At 49.3% G+C, this 7500-nt stretch overlaps 1 protein-coding gene and 1 long non-coding RNA gene across 2 annotated transcripts in view; both read left to right on the forward strand.

Annotated features, from left to right (window-relative positions):
* The window catches only part of LOC145295893 (voltage-dependent calcium channel gamma-5 subunit-like), a 344388-nt gene that overhangs the window by 41002 nt on the left and 295886 nt on the right, over positions 1-7500 (forward strand). The gene's annotated exons all lie outside the window — the stretch shown is intronic.
* Positions 6410-7500, forward strand: part of LOC145296255 (uncharacterized) — a 1169-nt gene continuing 78 nt past the window's right edge. Inside the window, exons 1-2 of the long non-coding RNA XR_013869980.1 lie at positions 6410-7124; positions 7155-7500. The exon at positions 7155-7500 is cut by the window's right edge and continues 78 nt beyond it. This is a non-coding gene — a long non-coding RNA (uncharacterized LOC145296255). The remainder of the gene's footprint in view (positions 7125-7154) is intronic.

The following is a 7500-nucleotide window of genomic DNA, read 5'->3' on the forward strand; positions in this document are numbered from 1 at the left end:
CTTGCCCCACCAGAAAGCCCGGTGGCAAGGCCTGGGAGGGTGGACCTCCTAGGTATTACCCAGGCGGTGTACCTCAGTCCAACAGGTGCTGGGCCGGTCTCCGGCCCCTCACCTGTTGGGCTGAGTGTCAAGTGACGAATCCTTGACTGGTACTATCCATTTGAAATGGATTATATTTATTTGCTGTCCACTCAGCAAAATGTGGCACAAGGCCGGAAAGTGGTAACCCAGCAGGCTCCCCTAAAGGAGGGGCACTCCTGCAATTTTAAAAATTGCCTGAGTAACCCCGTCGGCATTCCCCGGTCGGGGCGCCTCAGGCAACAAGCAATAAACTTGCCCCACCGGAAAGCCCAGTGGCAAGGCCTGGGAGGGTGGACCTCCTAGGTATTACCCAGGCGGTGTACCTCAGTCCAACAGGTGCAGGGCCGGTCTCCGGCCCCTCACCTGTTGGGCTGAGTGTCAAGTGACGGATCCTTGACTGGTACTATCCATTTGAAATGGATTATATTTATTTGCTGTCCACTCAGCAAAATGTGGCACAAGGCCGGAAAGTGGTAACCCAGCAGGCTCCCCTAAAGGAGGGGCACTCCTGCAATTTTAAAAATTGCCTGAGTAACCCCGTCGGCATTCCCCGGTCGGGGCGCCTCAGGCAGCAAGCAATAAACTTGCCCCACCGGAAAGCCCAGTGGCAAGGCCTGGGAGGGTGGACCTCCTAGGTATTACCCAGGCGGTGTACCTCAGTCCAACAGGTGCTGGGCCGGTCTCCGGCCCCTCACCTGTTGAGCTGAGTGTCAAGTGACGAATCCTTGACTGGTACTATCCATTTGAAATGGATTATGTTTATTTGCTGTCCACTCAGCAAAATGTGGCACAAGGCCGGAAAGTGGTAACCCAGCAGGCTCCCCTAAAGGAGGGGCACTCCTGCAATTTTAAAAATTGCCTGAGTAACCCCGTCGGCATTCCCCGGTCGGGGCGCCTCAGGCAACAAGCAATAAACTTGCCCCACCGGAAAGCCCGGTGGCAAGGCCTGGGAGGGTGGACCTCCTAGGTATTACCCAGGCGGTGTACCTCAGTCCAACAGGTGCTGGGCCGGTCTCCGGCCCCTCATCTGTTGAGCTGAGTGTCAAGTGACGGATCCTTGACTGGTACTATCCATTTGAAATGGATTATATTTATTTGCTGTCCACTCAGCAAAATGTGGCACAAGGCCGGAAAGTGGTAACCCAGCAGGCTCCCCTAAAGGAGGGGCACTCCTGCAATTTTAAAAATTGCCTGAGTAACCCCGTCGGCATTCCCCGGTCGGGGCGCCTCAGGCAGCAAGCAATAAACTTGCCCCACCGGAAAGCCCAGTGGCAAGGCCTGGGAGGGTGGACCTCCTAGGTATTACCCAGGCGGTGTACCTCAGTCCAACAGGTGCTGGGCCGGTCTCCGGTCCCTCACCTGCTGGGCTGAGTGTCAAGTGACGGATCCTTGACTGGTACTATCCATTTAAAATGGATTATATTTATTTGCTGTCCACTCAGCAAAATGTGGCACAAGGCCGGAAAGTGGTAACCCAGCAGGCTCCCCTAAAGGAGGGGCACTCCTGCAATTTTAAAAATTGCCTGAGTAACCCCGTCGGCATTCCCCGGTCGGGGCGCCTCAGGCAACAAGCAATAAACTTGCCCCACCGGAAAGCCCGGTGGCAAGGCCTGGGAGGGTGGACCTCCTAGGTATTACCCAGGCGGTGTACCTCAGTCCAACAGGTGCTGGGCCGGTCTCCGGCCCCTCACCTGTTGAGCTGAGTGTCAAGTGACGGATCCTTGACGTGTACTCTCCATTTGAGATGGATTATATTTATTTGCTGTCCACTCAGCAAAATGTGGCACAAGGCCGGAAAGTGGTAACCTAGCAGGCTCCCCTAAAGGAGGGGCACTCCTGCAATTTTAAAAATTGCCTGAGTAACCCCGTCGGCATTCCCCGGTCGGGGCGCCTCAGGCAACAAGCAATAAACTTGCCCCACCGGAAAGCCCGGTGGCAAGGCCTGGGAGGGTGGACCTCCTAGGTATTACCCAGGCGGTGTACCTCAGTCCAACAGGTGCTGGGCCGGTCTCCGGCCCCTCACCTGTTGAGCTGAGTGTCAAGTGACGAATCCTTGACTGGTACTATCCATTTGAGATGGATTATATTTATTTGCTGTCCACTCAGCAAAATGTGGCACAAGGCCGGAAAGTGGTAACCCAGCAGGCTCCCCTAAAGGAGGGGCACTCCTGCAATTTTAAAAATTGCCTGAGTAACCCCGTCGGCATTCCCCGGTCGGGGCGCCTCAGGCAACAAGCAATAAACTTGCCCCACCGGAAAGCCCAGTGGCAAGGCCTGGGAGGGTGGACCTCCTAGGTATTACCCAGGCGGTGTACCTCAGTCCAACAGGTGCTGGGCCGGTCTCCGGCCCCTCACCTGTTGAGCTGAGTGTCAAGTGACGAATCCTTGACTGGTACTATCCATTTGAGATGGATTATATTTATTTGCTGTCCACTCAGCAAAATGTGGCACAAGGCCGGAAAGTGGTAACCCAGCAGGCTCCCCTAAAGGAGGGGCACTCCTGCAATTTTAAAAATTGCCTGAGTAACCCCGTCGGCATTCCCCGGTCGGGGCGCCTCAGGCAACAAGCAATAAACTTGCCCCACCGGAAAGCCCGGTGGCAAGGCCTGGGAGGGTGGACCTCCTAGGTATTACCCAGGCGGTGTACCTCAGTCCAACAGGTGCTGGGCCGGTCTCCGGCCCCTCACCTGTTGAGCTGAGTGTCAAGTGACGGATCCTTAACGTGTACTCTCCATTTGAGATGGATTATATTTATTTGCTGTCCACTTAGCAAAATGTGGCACAAGGCCGGAAAGTGGTAACCTAGCAGGCTCCCCTAAAGGAGGGGCACTCCTGCAATTTTAAAAATTGCCTGAGTAACCCCGTCGGCATTCCCCGGTCGGGGCGCCTCAGGCAACAAGCAATAAACTTGCCCCACCGGAAAGCCCGGTGGCAAGGCCTGGGAGGGTGGACCTCCTAGGTATTACCCAGGCGGTGTACCTCAGTCCAACAGGTGCTGGGCCGGTCTCCGGCCCCTCACCTGTTGGGCTGAGTGTCAAGTGACGGATCCTTGACTGGTACTATCCATTTGAGATGGATTATATTTATTTGCTGTCCACTCAGCAAAATGTGGCACAAGGCCGGAAAGTGGTAACCTAGCAGGCTCCCCTAAAGGAGGGGCACTCCTGCAATTTTAAAAATTGCCTGAGTAACCCCGTCGGCATTCCCCGGTCGGGGCGCCTCAGGCAACAAGCAATAAACTTGCCCCACCGGAAAGCCCGGTGGCAAGGCCTGGGAGGGTGGACCTCCTAGGTATTACCCAGGCGGTGTACCTCAGTCCAACAGGTGCTGGGCCGGTTCCCGGCCCCTCACCTGTTAGGCTGAGTGTCAAGTGACGGATCCTTGACTGGTACTATCCATTTGAGATGGATTATATTTATTTGCTGTCCACTCAGCAAAATGTGGCACAAGGCCGGAAAGTGGTAACCCAGCAGGCTCCCCTAAAGGAGGGGCACTCCTGCAATTTTAAAAATTGCCTGAGTAACCCCGTCGGCATTCCCCGGTCAGGGCGCCTCAGGCAGCAAGCAATAAACTTGCCCCACCGGAAAGCCCAGTGGCAAGGCCTGGGAGGGTGGACCTCCTAGGTATTACCCAGGCGGTGTACCTCAGTCCAACAGGTGCTGGGCCGGTTCCCGGCCCCTCACCTGTTAGGCTGAGTGTCAAGTGACGGATCCTTGACTGGTACTATCCATTTGAGATGGATTATATTTATTTGCTGTCCACTCAGCAAAATGTGGCACAAGGCCGGAAAGTGGTAACCCAGCAGGCTCCCCTAAAGGAGGGGCACTCCTGCAATTTTAAAAATTGCCTGAGTAACCCCGTCGGCATTCCCCGGTCGGGGCGCCTCAGGCAACAAGCAATAAACTTGCCCCACCGGAAAGCCCGGTGGCAAGGCCTGGGAGGGTGGACCTCCTAGGTATTACCCAGGCGGTGTACCTCAGTCCAACAGGTGCTGGGCCGGTCTCCGGCCCCTCACCTGTTGAGCTGAGTGTCAAGTGACGGATCCTTGACTGGTACTATCCATTTGAGATGGATTATATTTATTTGCTGTCCACTCAGCAAAATGTGGCACAAGGCCGGAAAGTGGTAACCCAGCAGGCTCCCCTAAAGGAGGGGCACTCCTGCAATTTTAAAAATTGCCTGAGTAACCCCGTCGGCATTCCCCGGTCGGGGCGCCTCAGGCAACAAGCAATAAACTTGCCCCACCGGAAAGCCCGGTGGCAAGGCCTGGGAGGGTGGACCTCCTAGGTATTACCCAGGCGGTGTACCTCAGTCCAACAGGTGCTGGGCCGGTTCCCGGCCCCTCACCTGTTGGGCTGAGTGTCAAGTGACGGATCCTTGACTGGTACTATCCATTTGAAATGGATTATATTTATTTGCTGTCCACTCAGCAAAATGTGGCACAAGGCCGGAAAGTGGTAACCTAGCAGGCTCCCCTAAAGGAGGGGCACTCCTGCAATTTTAAAAATTGCCTGAGTAACCCCGTCGGCATTCCCCGGTCGGGGCGCCTCAGGCAACAAGCAATAAACTTGCCCCACCGGAAAGCCCGGTGGCAAGGCCTGGGAGGGTGGACCTCCTAGGTATTACCCAGGCGGTGTACCTCAGTCCAACAGGTGCTGGGCCGGTCCCCGGCCCCTCACCTGTTGGGCTGAGTGTCAAGTGACGAATCCTTGACTTGTACTATCCATTTAAAATGGATTATATTTATTTGCTGTCCACTCAGCAAAATGTGGCACAAGGCCGGAAAGTGGTAACCCAGCAGGCTCCCCTAAAGGAGGGGCACTCCTGCAATTTTAAAAATTGCCTGAGTAACCCCGTCGGCATTCCCCGGTCGGGGCGCCTCAGGCAACAAGCAATAAACTTGCCCCACCGGAAAGCCCGGTGGCAAGGCCTGGGAGGGTGGACCTCCTAGGTATTACCCAAGCGGTGTACCTCAGTCCAACAGGTGCTGGGCCGGTTCCCGGCCCCTCACCTGTTAGGCTGAGTGTCAAGTGACGGATCCTTGACTTGTACTATCCATTGAAATGGATTATATTATATTTATTTGCTGTCCACTCAGCAAAATGTGGCACAAGGCCGGAAAGTGGTAACCTAGCAGGCTCCCCTAAAGGAGGGGCACTCCTGCAATTTTAAAAATTGCCTGAGTAACCCCGTCGGCATTCCCCGGTCGGGGCGCCTCAGGCAACAAGCAATAAACTTGCCCCACCGGAAAGCCCAGTGGCAAGGCCTGGGAGGGTGGACCTCCTAGGTATTACCCAGGCGGTGTACCTCAGTCCAACAGGTGCTGGGCCGGTCCCCGGCCCCTCACCTGTTGGGCTGAGTGTCAAGTGACGAATCCTTGACTTGTACTATCCATTTAAAATGGATTATATTTATTTGCTGTCCACTCAGCAAAATGTGGCACAAGGCCGGAAAGTGGTAACCCAGCAGGCTCCCCTAAAGGAGGGGCACTCCTGCAATTTTAAAAATTGCCTGAGTAACCCCGTCGGCATTCCCCGGTCGGGGCGCCTCAGGCAACAAGCAATAAACTTGCCCCACCGGAAAGCCCGGTGGCAAGGCCTGGGAGGGTGGACCTCCTAGGTATTACCCAAGCGGTGTACCTCAGTCCAACAGGTGCTGGGCCGGTTCCCGGCCCCTCACCTGTTAGGCTGAGTGTCAAGTGACGGATCCTTGACTTGTACTATCCATTGAAATGGATACATTTTTTAATTTATCAGTCTTGTATTTATAAGATTAGGATTAATCCAATTAACTACTTATCACCCCCACTATGATTAGTATTTAGTATATTTACATTCTTATTTATGTAAAATTAGATATATAAAGGTTAAAAATATTTTTACATATATACATTATATATATATATATATATATATATATATATATATATATATATATATATATATATATAAATTTATTATATGTAATTATAAATACATTTTATACATTGCTAATATAGTTTTGGATTTCCTTTATTAATATAGTCTGGTTTATCTTAATCGATTCAAAAGCATCAGGATAACGAACAAATGCTTTATTTAACTGTTTAAATATTTTATTTTTATCCCCACCTTGTTTTATCATCCTTATTACTAAGTTAGAAACCGGGTGGTATAAAATCTGTTAATTTTAACGTAATGCGAGCTATTCTCAAAACTCTGACATAATGGTATATATATATATATATATATATATATATATATATATATATATATATATATATATATATATATATATATATATATATATATATATGTAGTACGTAAGTAAGTTAAAAATTATATATGGCGATTAAGTTACACTGAATAATCCGCGTTTCATCCACTCTAGGGTTTTTCAGACATCAGGCAGAGTGGATGAAACGCTGAATAGTCAGTGTAGCTTAATCGCAATATATATTTTATAAATTACTAACTAGCTCTACCTATGTATTGAGCACTGTTGTTGAAGTAAACACTTTTGACCGAAAAGTTCAAACATTGAGCTTTGATGACACCTACAGTATTTCTGATTTTATATTTAAGCTCCTTTATATCGTTTGGTGCATATAAACCTATTCTTTTGTATACTAAGTTTAAGTCATTTGTCTCAGCCTCTCTCTCTCTCTCTCTCTCTCTCTCTCTCTCTCTCTCTCTCTCTCTCTCTCTTTCCCTCACACACACACACACACACACGTGCGCACACACCACACACGCTTGCGCACACACGCAAACGCACAGATATATACGACAAAACGTTAACACTGTTATCAGACATTTAAACATCGTTCAACCTCAACTTCCAACATCTGAGGACGTGCCGGGTATTATTTCCACCATGACATGTAACAAGAAGAAAAATAATTAAAAAAAAAAACTATTTGTATTTCCCGAAGAAGAAGATTTTATTATTCGAAAATTAAAAAAAAAAAAACAATTTTATTTTAATAAATAGAAATGTTTATTAAAGTCAATTTTTCAGTCGTCTAGTAGTGTGTGTGTGTGTGTGTGTGTGTGTGTGTGTGTGTGTGTGTGTGTGTGTGTGTGTGTGTGTAGGTTCAGCCACTCTGATGAGTCGTAGACGACGAAACACGTGTCAGTGGATAATTATATTGTAAAAATAACATATATATATATATATATATATATATATATATATATATACGACTGAGTGGCTGAATCTAGGTAATGAATCTGATGAGTCATAGAGGACGAAACACGTGTCAGTAGATAATTATATTTTAAAAACAATAAATATGCCGCTCCCCATTTTGGGGTACCAAATTGGACAAAGGAAAATAATTCCCAACTCGTATTTTGGTAAAAATACACTTTCGTATAAATAATTGAATTAATTAAAAAATTATTGCAAAACAAAATCAAATAAATACCCACATATATA

The sequence above is a fragment of the Euprymna scolopes genome, chromosome 16, assembly GCF_053919585.1.
Source record: "Euprymna scolopes isolate OS-2025 chromosome 16, ASM5391958v1, whole genome shotgun sequence".
NCBI classification, from domain to species: domain Eukaryota; kingdom Metazoa; phylum Mollusca; class Cephalopoda; order Sepiida; family Sepiolidae; genus Euprymna; species Euprymna scolopes.